We start from the raw sequence: 17,341 nt of genomic DNA on the forward strand, positions 1-17,341 counted from the left end.
TATCTGCCATGGTGTGGGATTTAAGAAGCAAATTCTGCCCCAACCTCCCTGTCCTGCCATGTCTTGTTTCAAGAGGAACAAACGCTGCAAGTCGTGAAGAAGACTACAGAAATGCTATTTCTCTGAAGTGAATACATAATTGCTGAGGAAATGCAAGAAAAGAAATCCATGATTGTGACTGGGTGTCTGCCACCAGACTGAGGAGAAACTCCTCTTGCTACCCCAGCCAAGGCTGAGTTGGGAGTCAATGTCCATCCACTCCCAACAGCTTTCCGATGGCTGTGACCCATCAGATGACCAGCATAGTGGCCAGAGTCATGGTCCAACGTCTTGATTTTTGGACATCCAAAGTCCATGGTCTTCTGAAGATGGGGGCAATTCTCCTTGTTTCTCTGTTTCGCAGGTAACTAAGGGTTTAATTGCACCACGAAGAGGGAAGCGAAGGCAGTCTTCAGTATGGACATTAAAACATTGGTGCAACTCTTGAGGAAATCCCTCTGCAAGGATGGGAGGCACCTCCAAAATGCAGCCCCAACACCCAAGGCTATGAGCAACACTACTGGGACTCAGGCAGCCTTGAAATCCCACGGCCAAGCCATGATATCTGTTGGCCTCCCATCTCACGTATAGTGTACCAGGAGAAGTGATAAATCATTTTGGCACACTTACTGGGAATGGCAGCCCTCGATAAAAGACCAAAACTCAAGTGAGGCAGCCTGACACTGCACTATTCCCAGCGCACTCTGTTACGCAGATTAATCCTTCTTGATGGAGAATTACAATTAGGGCTCCATCTTAAGGAGATATCAGCAATCAGATATCTTATCAAATGCCAGCTCAATTATTCAAATAATCCCTGGCTCTAGATTTGGGGGCTGTTTAGGGAAAGTGGTCCGATTAATGTGCTGACGCTTCCCCATCACGTCCGACATTCTCAACTTCATGTCTGATTACAGAATTTGCATTCAATTTAATTTTTCCATCTGGAGTAAATGAATAATCCGAGTACCTACCCCATCCTTAATTACATTTGTTAAATTAAAAACTGGGATGTGAGAAATTTAAATGCATGTAGCTTTGCGGCCAGACAAACTGCACATTCAACCTGCCGTCTCCTGCTCCAATTTCTTTCCTTTCCCCTCAGCCATGCATCAAAGAAATTACAACTAGAAAACAAAAATTCTTTATAAATGATGAAACAATAGATGATCTTTTGACATTTCCAGCGCTGTTTGCAGGGGAATGAGATAAAATGTAATAAATTCATATACTTCTGTGTGTTTCTTGGCTCCAGCAGCTAAAATTTCCATCTCTTTATGCAGGAGTCCTGGGGAGCAGAAATCCTTGATAATGCCAAACAATTCGACACTTTATTTTCTCTTTACTCCACACCACGCAAAACACAGGCTTCAAGCTGCCAGCTGCTGGGAGTGAAACCAGATGCCACATCCCTTTTCCATATGGAAACAGAAATCACCCCGTCTGGGGGTGTTTGTGATTGCAGCACTCTATGACCCTGGGGCTGCTACCAGCATCCAACAAAGCCTCCCCTCGACAACAAAAAATAATAATATTGCAATGTTGCAGTTATAATTCCTTGCCCCCAGTCCAGTTCAGACCAGACCCTGGTATCACCTGCTCTGGACATTAGCAGGGAAGATTTGGCCTAAGCCACCAAATTTCCTAATTTTTAAATGAAAAGATAAACATGGGGGTGGAAATAGAACCATCAAATTTGATGGTTTTTTTAAACAGTTTTGCAGAAGCTTGATAAATTCTCATTCTTTTGGAGGAATGCACCCTGATGAAAAGTGGAAGTGCTGGAATTAATAGGTAGACTCAAGGGGATGGTGAGAAAAGTGTCCAGCCTGATAAAAAGAATAGTTAAACACAAAGATAAAGCATTTACAACTTTGGCTGTGTTAGGAGCAATACTCCACACATCACCTGATGGGAAATGTCAGATAAATATATTTGGATGTTGATTTCTGCTAGATGCCAGTGACAAGTATGTTCAGGGAAGTCTGTTCTTAGCACTCCCAAAGAGTATTTGAATAAAATAACTTGTCTATGGGCAAGTAACTGTGCAATGCTATGATCCCCTGGTTTGGGGCTTGCAAGACTGGTAATAAAACACGGCTAAAAATATTCAGGAAAGCCATGCTCGGTTAAAGCGAGACAGGTGAGAGCAGAGCCAAAAATAGCTCTTCCCTTTGCTCGAGCATGCTCTCAGCTAAGGTGACATTTCTGCACTTCAGGGAAGCTGGATTTGACTCAGCCCCCAAAAAAATCCCCTTGGAGGGGTGTAGCTGGTCGACCTTGGCCCAACCCCGGTGGCAGGATTTGGCCATTGGAGAAATCCCCTTCACAAGTGGGCGGCTCCGATGCTGTATCGTGGGCGCTGAGGTTCATCTTCCTTTCTTCTGCTTTGTTTTGAGTTAACAGTTATGGTGCCGGAGGAGAAAACATCATGTTTTAGCAATGAGGTCCCCAGTGAGTCTCTTTAAAAATTAATTAGTGCCATGCAATGTATTAGCTATGAATAATAATTCTAGCTTTGTACCTATTTCACTGCCTTCCACACCACCAGTATTCCAGCTTTTAAACGGTCCTTCCAGCCAACTGGGCCCTAATACTGAGGGTACCAAGGAAATTGTTGTCCTGTCTTCTGAAAATACCCCCATCCAACACCAAACATTTGCCCTGTGTGTTTTCTGTGTTGCTTTTAAACAAAGGTTGTGGTTGCTAAGCTGGCTGCAAAGTAGGCACCGCGCACAGATACAGGTTCACGGCATACCAAAACTGCAGCTGCCCAAGGGCAGGAGCCTGGCCAGGCACCCATGGCTCTCATGCAAGGTGGGTGTTGTATGGAGGAAGCAATGGGTCCTGGTTTTGTCCAGGATCTAGGACGGAGGTCCTCTGAGCATGGAGATGCCTCCATGGCTGGAGATCCCCCAACCCTGAGCAGGGAGAACCTTCAGCGATGGAGATCCCACCACTGCCACCATCCCCATGTATGGAGATCGTCCAAGGATGGATCCAAGGATGGACATCTGTCTCTGAGGATGGAGATCTGATAACTCCAAGGACAAAGCAACTCTAGCAACCTCAGGGAAGAAGATCCCTGTAACCCAAAGAAAAAGGTCCCCCAACTCTGAAGGTAAAGATCCCTCAGCTCCAAGGATGGAGCACCACAAAAACCAAGGATAAAGATCCTCCTCACCCCAAGGACAGAAGTACACCTGGCTCCCAGGATGGCAACTCCCCCCAACTACAAAAGTGGAGATCCTCAAAACCCAGGATGTGGGCCCTCCCAGCCCTGAGGACGGAGACTCCCCAAACTCCAAAGATGGAGACCCTCCCTAAAGTGTGAATGCAGACCTTCCAAGGAGAGGTTCCCTGTGTCCACGAGGATGAAGATCTCACCGAAACCTAAGGATGGAGACCCCTTTCCCTGATCCAAAGAAGGGAGATCACTCCATCACCTTGCAGGCCAGCTAGCCCCCTCCACTGCCCTGCTAGCCACAGGGATGCCGAACAAGCCACCAGCCCATGCATTTGGGCAGTGAAGCCCCATGCAAACAAGGCGACGGATGCTGAGAAGCCTCACCACATCAGCCGCCTTCAGGTGGATGGCGAAGCCGATGGGAGTTTGTAGGGACATCTGGAATATATTCATTTTATGGCATGTTTCATATCACGGACAGGTACTTTGAAGCAGTAAGTAGTAGCAGGGCGGCACATCCCCCTGGGTGGGCTGTGGTTTGTGCTTTCAGCCCGAGCAGCCCTGGCGTGACAAAGGGGCTGTGGACACAGAGCTGACGTTTTCCAAACACAGCTTTGTGTCTCTGGGGCAAATCCAGAAGCAACTTAAAAACCAAAAGGAAAAAAGAGAAAACAACAACAACAAAAAAAAAGGGGGGGGGAGGGGGAATGAAGAAACCAACTTCCATGTCTTTAAGTGATGTTGATCCCCATATCAGGCCATTAACAGTCCCATCACAAATTGTAAACGACTCAGATAAATTTAATGGCTTAGCAGCTGCGACAAAAGGCCCTTCTGAAGATTCATTTGTTTTATGGAAAAGAAATTAGTTAGGAATTTTAAATCCTTCCAGCTTCTTGATGCAGATGCCTGCCAAAGGCCACATGTTGGTGCTTACATGGCCCCAGGGCTGCAGCCAGCCCCTGAAGGAAAAGTCCTGTGCTAGCATCCCAAAGCAGGGGACATGGACGTGTGCACCCATTAGCACGCTGCTAATGAGGCTGCACCTCTCCTGTTCGCCCCCAGCAACTGTATTAAAAGCCTCAAACAATGAAGAGTCCTTAAAACAGTAAGATTTGGCTCAAACACCCCATGGAGAAGGAAACCCAACACTAGAGAACAGCAGCGACTGAGCTGCAAAAACCAGGGGGGTGGTAACATGGGGTGGCCCGGAGCAGAGCAGGAAGGTGGCTTTGTCCCCTGGAGCTTTGAGCCGCAGCGATTCACCCCACGCAGCGCACCGCCCTGACTTCCCCGCTGGCTCCCCACGGGAATGACAAAGCCCAAACCTCCCCACTTCCCTTGACAGTCCCAGTCAGGGAAACACTGGGGCCAAGCTGTGCTTTCCAGCCTGCAAGCGAATGCCCTTTCACCCATGTCAACACATGAAAATAATGTGTTAAACCACTTCTAAGAGCTCTCAGCATTCAGAGGCTTCCCCAGCACCCGCTGCTGTCACCCCCCCCATCCATGTCCCTTTTCACTCATGCAAGATTGAGGTTTTTCGCCTTCAGCCACATTCATACTTTATTGCACAGGCAGCACCATCTCGAAACTCCTTTTAGTCGAAGTTCAGAGCTATAAAAGATGTAAAATGCCCCTGAATTATTCACACAGTGTTTCAGTAGAAGCTGGTAACAGCACCAGTGTGGGATAAAGCGAAGGATCTGGGGACGGAGACATGGACCTGTGTTGCCTCCTTGTCTCCATTTGGGTGGAAAAACCCTTCCTGAATATGCTGGGCGGAAGGAAGTGGAGGAGAGGGTAAAATAAAAGGGTGTCCCCAGTCTAGAAAAGGCTGGAGAGCGAGGAAACGCAAGGAGCACCTATTTTTCAGATCCAACATAACCCAGATGTTTTGGATGTTACTCCTCCCCCCCCCCCCCCCCCAAGAATTAATTGTTATTTTTCCCCATTGCATTTTTTTTTTTAAGCATGAGATGGTTGCTGTTCTGGGAGGCTGGGAGATCTGCAACATTTCTGGCCCTCAGCAAGCTGCTGAGCAGCAGTGCTGCATTTGCCCTTTGGCGATGCTGAAGCCTTCTCAAACTTTACAAGACTGCAGGAGCAAAATTAAAACATGGCACAGGAGGAGAAAATACAAACCAAGAAACCCCATTCCGGGAAGAAGGGATAGAAGCAAACAAAAAAATGGGAAAATTTGAATAAGAAACTCGGAAATGACTTTGCACTTCAAATACACAAGGTTTTCAAAAATGAAAAACCCTGGAAGGTTTTTTCCTTCCATGTTTACCTCTGTTTTGCTTCTTCCCATTTCACTGAACAACCAGGTGCTCCCAAGCTGGGATTTCCACCCAGCCTTCAGCTCCTACTGGGGGCAAAACCCCAACAACTCCATGCAGAAAAACCCCACAAAAGTAGGACACTAAGCCCTGCTAGATCCAAACTCAGCTTGATGCTCACTAATTACCCAGTAATAGTATTTATATGCTGCTGGCACACTCAGAAATGCGGCTCCTAATAACTGAGGTCTGCATCAATATTAATGTCCTGGCTTGACTCTCAATACCCGGGGACTGGCAGAAGACAAAGAAACATCACAGCAAAGTGAAGTGGGGAGATGAAAAAAGAATGTATTTTTTCCATGTTTGGCAGGAAGGGAGTGCTTGAGATCAAATGATGGGATCCCCATGGGTGAGGATTAGCAACGACAGCAAATATAAACTATAGGTTCCCACCACTCTTCCAGTGGCAGAATTTTTTTGTCATCTGTAATCCCTTCCCCAAACTTTTATTTCCCCATAGGCAGGAGTGGGCTGGAAAAACTTCTCTTTCCTTCTTATGGGAATGAATTTGTGAAGTTTGGGGCTGATCAATCTCCTGTTACCTGAGTCACTCCAATATAAGCAGCAGCAAATGCAAACCTCAGCCTGCTTTTTGTTGCACATGCAAAACCCCAGGTTTTGGGTTGGCTCAGCAAGAAACAACTCTTGAAATGAGCTTTCAGGAAGCATTTCTTTTTGGTGACACTTCAGTTCTTACAAAAAGAAGGACAACATCCCCAGTTCTTCACAAATACTATATGCACACCATTATTTTCAGAAATGTGGCTATGCAGGGCACGGCACAGTTGCAAACATGCCCTGACACATTCTGTAATTCTATAAAAAAGCTCTTTTCTTCATAATTTCTATGCAGAGACACTTGGCACACCAGTAACATTCAGGCAGAGTTTAAACAGAGTTAATAAACTATTAATAGCCTGCAGTAAGCCTGTGATAGATTTGAGCTGCATGTGCTATGTGCGCCTCAGTGCAAGGTGTTATTACTGATGTCTGCAGTCAGTGCACACCAAAAAAAAACCCACAGAAATCTTTCAATAAAAATCCAGTTCCAGGAAATCTGGCATTTCTCATGGTAAAATGTATATTTTCAGGATTTTTTCCATCAGAAAGAAATCTGGCAATTTGAGCATAAGTGCTGATGAGGCGTTTACCCTGCAGAGTGTTTGGTGTGGTGTTAACCCACACTGTTGACCCGTTAATCGGTGTTGATCCGCGTTTGTTAGTTATTAGTATTCAAAGAAAATGAGTGGAAGCTATAAAGTTCACATTTAGCAGTGTAACACTCCAGAAACTTCATGTTAGGATGTTCCCAGATCATCATCATTCTGTACTTTTATTTCCATAGAAGTTGAGAATTGCTCTATTTTTAGTCAAATTCCAAACAAGAAAAAAGGCAAATTCTTGAAAGTTCTTGAAAATTGATTATCTGCTTCCCACATGCCTAGAGTAACAAAGCATGGTTGTGAGCAACTTCTGGATGTAGATTTCTTTGTGCATTTATTAAACAGCAGCAATTAGTAACGCACTGACCCTTCTGAGAAGAGCTGATCCTGTGTCAGTGGCTATGCTACACAGAAGCGTGACTCAAACCAACTGCCCAAAGACTGCCATAAAAATCAAATACTGCTATAAAGTGACTTCAGATATTAAAAGAAATCCCCCCAAAGAGACTATTTATCACCTCGTTTGGCAATTTAGGCTGGAAACAGCACTCTGCGGTTGTAGCCTTGGCCATCAATTCTGGTCAAACTTGAGAGGATCTTTTCAAAAAAGCCACTGAGGGACCCGGTGGAGATGGAAATTTTCCCAAAGCTGAAATCTCCTCTCTGTTCAATATTTCCTTGTCCTAACTTGTGGAAAGAAGAGGAGCTGTCTGTTTCCAAAGTTTTGTTGTTGTTGTTGTTTTTGTTCTATTGGAAGAGGAGTTGTCTAGGAGAAGGAGTTGGTGGGCAAAAATGAGACTTTCAGGGAAAAGCATGGATTTCCCTTCACTTAAGAGATACCAAGCGGCACCACTAGAAATTCCAAAAACAGTGCCCCCAAAGCATTTTTCTGCATTTCTTTGTTGGGGTGATGGAAGAACCATGAGAAGAAGCAAAACCTTCTTACAACATCTCTGGCTGCAGACACATGGTGCTCATCACTTTTTCGCATTCAGAAATGCCCTTTCTCTAACCAACACCACATCAACCCACAACATGACTCCTCCTTGTCACTGCCACACTGAAGAGAGCACTCTGCCCCAACCCCTCCATTGGCGCCAGGGAAAACACCCAAATCACCATGATCTGGCAGCCAAAAGGGCCAACCGCACCCTGGGGTGCCTCAGGCACGGCGCTGCTAGCTGGCGCCAAGGGAAGGGACTGTCCGGCTGTGCTCTGCCTGGTGAGGCCTCACCTCAGGCACTGTGTGCAGGTTTGGGCACCACAGTATGAAAAGGACATAAAACTACTAGAGAGTGCCCAAAGGAGGGCTAAAAAGATAGTGAAGGGTCTGGAGGGGAAGACGTGTGAGGAGCGGCTGAGGTCCCTGGGTTTGTTCAGCCCCGAGCAGAGCAGGCCGAGGGGAGGCCTCATGGCGGCCTGCAGCTCCCTCACGAGGGGAGCGGAGGGGCAGGCGCTGAGCTCTGCTCTCTGGGGACAGCGACAGGACCCGAGGGAACGGCATGGAGCTGGGACAGGGGAGGGTCAGGCTGGGGGTTAGGGAAAGGTTCTGCACCCAGAGGTGGTCGGGCACTGGGACAGGCTCCCCAGGGTCACAGAATCGAGCCTGTCAGAGTTCAAGAGGCATTTGGACAACGCTTTAAGACATAGGGTCTGTTTGTTTTGGGTGGTCCTATATGGAGCCAGGAGATGGACTTGAAGACCCTTGTGGGTCCCCTCTGACTCGGGATATTCCAAGATTCTGTGATTCTATGATCTACAAATCCCTCCCATACATGCAGGACTTCTGATGTCTGCTTTCCCTCCAACCTCCAGATGCACCTGCCCCAAAATAGGACCTAAAAAAAAAAACAAAACAAAATGACAACCACAACTGAATTGGAAATGCAGCCAACTAATTAATTGCATACCCATGGAAGCCAACCCGCTGCCTGATGCACTTTCCGTATGGCCACCTGCGCTGGACACAGCTTGTTTTTCGACTCTGGTGTTTGTCCCCGTTTTATTTACCTTGAAATGGGAACTGCAGGCACTTGGATAAATAAGAGCAAAAGCGATTTGAGGTTCACTGTAGCTTTTCTACTCTCTGTTGAGATATTATTGGCTAATCTCCTACACAGCTGCTCCCAGCTGAATAGATGCAGCCCACCTCCAAAGCCGGCGGGCGATGGTATTTGGCCACCAACCAACATGGGAATAAATACAAGTGTTATTTCATGTTTGGTTTTTTTTCAGTTGACTTATTTCGGCATATTTTTTTCACTCAGAGGAATATGCGGTGATGTATCCAATATTGCACGTAGGTAGAAAAAAAAACTCCTTGCTTTTTTTTCCCTGCCAAAGGGGGCAAGTCGAAAGATGTCCAATGGAAGAGCCCCCACTGCCACCCCAGGAAATCAAAAGCTGTCCCCATCCATCTGCAGAGCAAGTTCCTCCAGGGGGAAAAAGGCAAAATCTTGAGGCAAGATTGCAAACCCCAAAGGCAAAATTTCAATGAATAAATCCCTATGATGCCATTTGATTCATTCCAATGTCTCGCTAGCTTAGCATGGGGAAAGCTCTTTTTTTTTTTTTTTGGTCCAAAATGGCAAATAGTGGGGCTGGGATTATTTGAAAGCAAAACTAGGGTGAAACATTGTATTTTTCCCCATCTGGCATCCTCTGAAGGCAGAAAGAGCATCAACAGCAATAAATGTTCCTTTCTCCAAAGCATGAGTTCAGAATGGAGAAAAATGTTAAGTTCTAAAATGCCTCGATGAAATTTAATTTTTGTTTGAATCAACAGCTTCACTCCATGCCATTTTAATGCTATTTTAAGTTGAAATGTCAATTTGAAACTAACATTTTAAAATGTCAAAACATTTCATGTCTGCAGACAGATCTGATAGTTTTTGCTTCCATGTGTCCAAACAGAAATCGCTTTTGGAATTTTACCCTGAAAAAATGAAAAATCAATATTTTGACTTCTTGGAATGAAAACAAAGTTAAAACATAATATTTCCTGCAGGATGCAAACAATATTTTCTGACAAGCTGTAATCACCAAAAACTAATCTGAACCAAATGTTTGCTACCATGGTCTGTTACAGATATGCAGGAAGAGATGAGAAATGGAGGTTTTGTTATTATAGTCTTTCTGAACCCTTTTTTTTCCCAGCTATTTCCACATTTCCAGTGCCTCTCTCTCCTATTACAACCCAACAGGGACCCAGCAGAAGGTGGGTGCAGGAAGCCACCAGGCACGGCTATTTTCAACGCACTGCATTTTGTTAAAGGGACTTAATACTGGAGAAAACCCTGGAAAAATAATATTACTTCGCCTTTGCATTTTCTTTTTGTAAGATTTATGCTTCATTTTGCAACACTGGACCGCCCTCCCATTGGCACCAGTTTAGGGGATATGGGGGGAAGACAGCAGCAGGAGCTGCAGGGGACACACACATGGGGGCTATCCTATATAAAAGCCATTTTCCAGTGATCTCACCTTTAAAATTCCTTGCCAAAAACAAAAAAAAAAAACAGCAAAGAAAAGCAATCCAGGCTGGTCGTCTCAATAAATAAATAAATTAATTAAATCAATTTTACTGATTTTTCCCATTCACTGGAAAAATGCAGCATTGCAAAATGGGACGAAAGCTGGCAGTTTTAGAGTTTTTGGGCTATCAAGCAAGTTGTTTGGCCCAAAGCTCACAGCTCTGCTATCCTCGATCACCTCCCTGGCTTGACAGCATTGTCCCCAAATTTCTCCTCCTTGCTTTTTCCCTCCATGGCACCAAGCCCCGCGCGGGGAATAGCGCAATTATCTCGTCTCGCCACATTTTTCCAGCCCTGCCTGAGGTTTAATTAAAGCCAAGCGCAAAAACACAGAGGAGAAGCGCTTCGAGTAGATATCGCCCTGCCACATGTGAGGGGAAAAAAAAAAAAAGAAAAGAAAAGAAAAGGGGAAATAAAACCTTTATCACAGACTTTTTAATTTACCAAACCTTCCAGCTCAGTTGGATATTGCTCCTTTATCATATTTCCTTAAAGAAATGCACATATATATATATATAGGGAAATGCATGCACACATGAGGACAAATGCATACATATATATGCATGCTATGATACATATGCTCTCTCTCTCTATAAAAATATATATATGAGCATACCCTAATCCCCTCTAATCTCCTTGAATTACACCTAAAACACCCTCCTTGCAGGTGACCTTTTCACAAAAGGCTGTTTCTATGCCAACAGCATTGTTTGATTCAGTTGAGAGAAAAATACAGCATGAAACTGCCTTTAATTTACTTAATTCAGCGTCGTGGATTGCATGATAGAAACCTCCCATCTCAGGAAAAAGAATGTTAATATTAAAAATTAATTAATATGGATAGGGTTCAAAAATTAGCAGAAGAACATGGAATACTCAGCCACAGACCACAAGGTCTGGCTGCAGAATTTTGCTCAAATTCCTGGCATTGCTTTTGGGTGAAATTCCCATCGCTGTTTTTTTGTTTTGTTTTGGTTTGGTTTTGAGCCAAATCTTGTGGTTTTAAGCTTCTTCTCAGCTTAAAAACTTCTTTTCTGTCTCCTTTTCCATCTCCCCCCACCTGCGGACCTTTGTTCCTATGGAAACGGCCACGCAAAACTCCAAATATGCAAAATTCTGAAAATCCCTCTTTTCCATTTTCACTGCCCGTAGGGATTTTTCGGGAATCTCTAACTCCTGTTGCTTTTGCAACACAGACAACTCAACTAGGTGACCCTAACTACAGCACATCTTTTCATCAAAAAAAAAAAAAAAAGCAAAAGAATGAAACCCCTCAGTTTTGGTTACTTGGCCACTTTTTTACCCAACACCACTTTAACTTTTGTGTTCACCAGCAGCTGTAAGCAAAGAGACATCCACTTGTCTCCGCAGGAAAAAACGCAACAAGCTGCAGAGGTGAGCTTTGAAAGATTAGGAGAAATGGGTAAAAACCAATCTTTTTGCACCACTCCAGCATTGGTGAGTAGATACAAGTAGCAACAAGACTTTGCAGGGTAAAAGCAGCTCGATAGTGATGATTTCCTGCTGTCTGCAAAGGGGATGTGTTGGAAATTCCTGCCCTTTTTGGCAGGCAGGGATGTATTTATTTTTTCTGACTCGACCCCAACACCTTCATGGGTCTCGGGAGGCAAGATATTCCCCGACGGCTCAATCGCACAAGGGCGCAGAACGAAGAGGATAAAAATACTGGTTGCCATGGGAACATAAACTCCAGAGTTTGAAAATATCAGAATTAACCTTGCACTAATTTCGGTCCTTAAAACGCAGTCTTGCATCGGCATTTGGGGGTTTTTGGAGCAGGAACCTGAGCTTTGCGCAACCCATCCAGCAGGATTCAACATCCCTTTTTGCCTTACAGATATTTTCCTACTGCTGGATGTTTCCCAAAACCATTTAGAGTTTCATAGACAATTAAAAATAAAAATAAAAATAAAAAAAAATCCCCGGATTGTGGGTGCCATCCCGAGAGATGCAATGTGAGGGTTTTTCATTCATCGCTTTCCTCTCAACCGGAAACCCACTCATAACACTTGGTGTTCTTTGCTCAAAATACACCACAAGCACTTAACAATTGTTAAATTATGACAATGAGGCTTCAGCACCACTGATGCTCAGCAAGTGCAGCCACTTTTCCAGCGGCACCTGCAACATCAATGGCTTTGAGCATTTTCAGCCGCCAGCTTTATTAAAACACAGAAACAACTTTGGGGTGGTTTCAGCAAAGCTGCTCAGCCCCAGCTGGAGAAACACCATGCTCAAAGGAAAACAAACCATTTTTGGCTTCATAATAAGGTGACAAATTTGGATCACAAGCCAAAGGATAGGCAGCAGGTCGCATAACAAAAGCTAAACAGTAATAAAAGGATTATGAATTAAAAGGGGGCATGGTTAATCCTCTGTGCAAAGAAAGATTCCCATCATTAAACTTGAGTTTCCAAAGGTGAAACAGAAGAGGGAATTCTCTCCTCTCTTCAGAAAAACACAGACTTACCGGAACTAATTTGTTGTTGACTGCAATAAATCGGCTCTATTCTGGCACTTGCAAGAAGATGAAAATTTGCAGATTTTGCAACACATTTTTGCAATGGGTTTGCAGGCTTTTTCAATGAAATGCACTGCACATACTCCTTTTTGCAATGCAATGCAATGCGCTTGTATTTTTTGCTTGCTCTTTTTGCAGTGCAATGCAATGTGCTTCTTTGCAGGACTTTGAAACTGCAAAGCAGGACTTGCTTGCATTTTTGCAAATTTCCAATGCAATATACTGTACTGTGTGTGGGAAGTGTGTGTTTTTGACTTTGCAGTGCAATGTCTGTTTGCATTTTTTTATTTGTAATTTTGCCTGGACCTTTGCACCATTGAACAGAAGGGCCACGGGCTCATCCATGCAGGCATTTGTGCTGGAAGTGTTGAATTGGTTTCACCATCCATAAAGCAGGTTAAGATTTCTGCAAAATTCGGGCTGAGCTGAAATGATGTTTTTTAAATGCCCCCAGTCATGGTTACAAAACTCCAGGTGAGAGCACCCTGCTGTTTCCACAAATGACTATTTACAATTGTTTTGTGGTTTGTTTGTTTGTTTGTTTGTTTTAAAAAAAAGTGTTGGCTTTTTTTTTTTCATCATTTAATTTGTCTAGAGAAAAAAGGTCACAGTCTTGTTGCAATTTGAGGAGGAAAAGCTCTGTTTGGGGGCAGTTTGATGATTTGTAGCTGTTAGTGGGATGCTCTGCTGGGCTCAGAAGCAACCGCAGGAATTTACTTACCCAGGTGACACCTTCCTTGTGCAGCAAAATCCCCCAAAGCCCCCAGTTTGGAGCAGAAACGAGGTTCTGGCCACAGCGGGAACCAGGCAGGCAAGAGCAGTTTAAGGGCAGCAGCGCCTCGATGCACAAAAAGAAAGGTTTTTTCCCAAAAAATTCCCAGCAGGGAGAGGAGGTCTGTCCGCATGAAAAAAAAAATCTTTATAAAGCAGGCTTGTTGGAGCAGTTTGGTGAAAAAAAGCTTGAAATCAGCTTCGCTGAGACGCTTCCCCATAATCCCTCGCTGTTCCCCAGTGGTCTTGTGCAAACAGTGTGAGGTGGCTCAGCCTCGGCTCCGGCCATGCTCCTTGGGGCTGGGATTTTAAATAAATAACCCAAAATCACTGCCTGCAAGGGGAAGTGAAGCCGTGCTCACATGGGCTCCCAGCACCGGCGTCACCGAGCCATGGCTGCCCAGTGCAGCAGCGAGAAAACACCGGTGATTCTGCATCTAGAAGATGTCGAGAGCTGGCTTTGGGGAGATTTGTGCCCCCCAGCCGAAAATGCTATTTTCTGGGTAGCATGGGAACGGGAAACGCCATATTCAGAGCCCAACTAAGCACTGCAAATGGTCTGTATCCTGTCTGGAGCATCTTGGTAATGGATTTGCATTGTTTTTAGTGCCACAGCCAAAAAAATCAAGGTCTGGTTGTTGCAGATAGGACGGGAAGGGAGAGGCCACAAGGTCACCTTATTCCCATAAATATGTAAATGTATATCTATACACATTATATATATACACAAGGGAAATATTTTTACACATATTATAAAGTAAAGTAATAAGAATATACATTTGTATATATGCATTTATTTGTACATACATATGCGTATTATATATATGCATTTATGTATGTGACCTTCATTCTTTGCAGTATTTATTATAATGTATAATAATATGTATTCTATATGTATTCATATATGTGTATTATTACTGCCTATATGTATATTATACATGGATTTATGAACACATGAGCTTCATTCTTTTTATGGGGTATTTTGGGGAAAAAGCGTCTTTTCAAAGAGGTACCTGATGAGAGACAGAGGCAGCGCGACAAGAGCCGAGAGGTCACTCTGGCACAGGGGAAGGGCTGCAGAAAGCAGATTTGGGGCAAATCTGACACAAAAAAGGCACATGGAGGGATTAAAGGGGATAGGACCATAAGGCAAAATATGTTGGCCTCTCTGATTTATTTGCCCTCGTTCAAAAAGGATGATGCCAGATTGCAACCCTGAGAGTCCTTCGAAGCCCTCACCCTGGGCCCAAAATCACACTTTTTTTCCCCAACTCTTCCCACTCCCCCGCACACACTTTGTTCCAGGGAGATACTGCATCGAGAAGGCAAAAGCTTTTGGTGCTCCAAAATAATCCAGTCTTGTAATGGATATTTCTGGTTGCAAAAAGAGGTTTCCCTTATTCACCGCTATCCCCATTAAAAGGAAGGAAAAGGAGCAGAAATATGGTGCCTTTTAGCAACCCAAGCTGCGCAGTCATTTCATCAGTTTTTAACCGGACCTGTTTTTCAGACCTTCAGTAATAAAAACAAGCCAATAAAATGAACATGAAAATATATTCATTAGGATTTATAATGCTCATTAAAACTGGCTGTGTACGAAAGCATGACTTAGCTTTAGAGAAGTAGGGGAAAAATGCAAATTCTTCTGCATGAAAAGAGGATATTTCCCTAATCGCCCCAATCAAATGCCGGCGCAATTATCTGTGGCCAACCCAACGGGTTAAAATTATACTGTTCATCTCCGGACACAGTAAGGAGCCGAAAAGTGTTTCATTTTAATAAAAATGGAATCTGGACCCTGCAGAAACCAGCTTCACTAATGACGTGTTTACACAGAAAAAGACAATTTCTATTTAATGGTGATTACTAGCGAGAACAAATTAAACTTCCTGGAGTATATGGGTTAGAGATAATGGGAAGAAAAGAAAGTTATTGAGTGTGTTTGTGTGTAAATCAGGAGATCTGCATATGGGGGGCTACAGCTGCACGTGTCTCTCTCTAGGAGTGCACCTCCCTGCCTTGCCGAGATCATGCATGTGTCTTAGCACACAAAACCATATATATTTTGCTCCAAGTCCTCCTGTGCATGCACAAGTGTTTGCACCCATGCTCCCAGACGCACAAGTGATGCTCCTGGAGGTCTGGGGTGGAAAACCCAGAAAGCAGAGCTCCCGCCCTGCAGCTTGCCAGAGGAGCTGGGGTTTGGTTTGTTTTTTTTGTTTGTTTGTTTGTTTTGCATCTCATTGCAAAAATATGCAAAAGCTGCAAAATCCACCTCTCCCCACCTGGCAGCTCAGTGAGGGGGACTGGGACCCCCCCAGGGCAAAATGAGCTCAGGGAGAAAGAGCAGACGTGCACCCAGCGAGTGGCCACAGCATCCCCAGCTTTGCTGCAAAACCCCCTGATGGTTTTATTTTATTTTTTTGTTCAGGGTACAACCTGAAAAGCCAAACCTCATCTCGGTTCCTGCCTCGGATGAAATTAAGTTTTTGGGTTCCTCTTTGTGCCAAGCCCCTTTTCCCAAGGGATGGTGTGCCCGCACCGGCCTGTGCAGGCACATCCCGGGGAGCTGGGGAAAATCGCGTCAATGTCGGGCTTTAATGTCTGCTCCTTTGTACAGGAGAACAAGCATCTGCAGAACAAGCCCAGATGTGAGTCCCCAATCCAGGAATTTCAGCTCAAAGGCACATAATAAGGCAGCGTCTGGGAAGGTTTAATAATAGCAAAATTAAAATTGTTACCCAAGCATAATGAAGAAAGTGCTGTGAGGAGGCTTGCAAAACCCCAAGATTACTCCCCAGGGAAGGGCTGCTGGTTCAGGGGAACAGTAAGCAATGTGCAGAAATGCAACTTAATTATCTGTGCATGCAGAACATGCAGACAGTTTGCAGCCACCTCCAAAGGCAGCAGGGAGGAGAGGGCTGCATGCCCCAGATGGAGTGAGCAGAATGGCTTTTGCATCGCTTAGCACGCACTGCAAATCCACGATTACATGTGCTTGGCCCAAGCTGTCTCGGAGTTGTTGCAAATGCTGCAGCTCTGTTGAGGAGCTGGGCCTTCTCATCCCAATTTCTCACTCGCTGATGCAAAATGAGGTGTGTTTTTTTTTTCTTTGCTCAGCCTTTTTTCTTTGTATTTTGAGCTCTTCGAGGCAGGAAAAACAAATGGGCAAGACCAGTGGCAGCCGTCACTATGATCCCCTGCGCATTAATGCCGGGCAAGGGTTAGGATGAGAAGCGAGCATGGAGTGAGCAAGCACACACCTGCATTTCTGCTCACCCAGCCCAGGCAGCTGGACTCAGGTCTGTCAGGACAAGGACAGCTGTGAAAAAACATTGGAAAAATGGGAATGGGCAGGGGAAATGCCCCAATTCAGCTCTCTTGCTGATGCTTTAGGAATGGATTGAGTCTCTTATCCCCCTTTTTTCCCCTTGCTTTTTTCACAACAGGCTCATGTCCCTTCGAAGCTGAATGACCCAGCCAAACCCAAATCCCGCTGCAGCAAAAGCAGGCTAATGAGGGAAGCAGCACAACCGAGAGGGCTTGGAGGAGCTGGGTGCGTCGGCTGCATGCCCCTGACGTGGCAGGCAGAAACATAGCTTTAGTGCTAAGCTTGAAATTGTGTTAAATTTAAACGAAGGATTCTGGCAAGGATCATATGGGGATGCTGGCTGATACCAAGCTGGGGATGCTGGGCAGGACCAAAGCGAGGACACTGGGCACGATTAAGTCGAGGATGTGAGCATCAAGCCCTGGGTGCT

The 17,341-nt window shown here is 44.8% G+C and overlaps 1 protein-coding gene and 1 long non-coding RNA gene across 11 annotated transcripts in view; one reads left to right on the forward strand and one right to left on the reverse strand.

Annotated features, from left to right (window-relative positions):
* The window catches only part of PKNOX2 (PBX/knotted 1 homeobox 2), an 88,140-nt gene that overhangs the window by 43,118 nt on the left and 27,681 nt on the right, over window positions 1–17,341 (reverse strand). The gene's annotated exons all lie outside the window — the stretch shown is intronic.
* Window positions 1–17,341, forward strand: part of LOC310885206 — a 38,503-nt gene that overhangs the window by 1,244 nt on the left and 19,918 nt on the right. The window contains exon 2 of the long non-coding RNA XR_014574598.1: window positions 1–17,341. This exon is cut by the window's right edge and continues 19,918 nt beyond it. This is a non-coding gene — a long non-coding RNA (uncharacterized lncRNA).

Source organism: Anser anser, assembly GCF_964211835.1.
Source record: "Anser anser genome assembly, chromosome: 22".
Lineage (NCBI taxonomy): Eukaryota > Metazoa > Chordata > Aves > Anseriformes > Anatidae > Anser > Anser anser.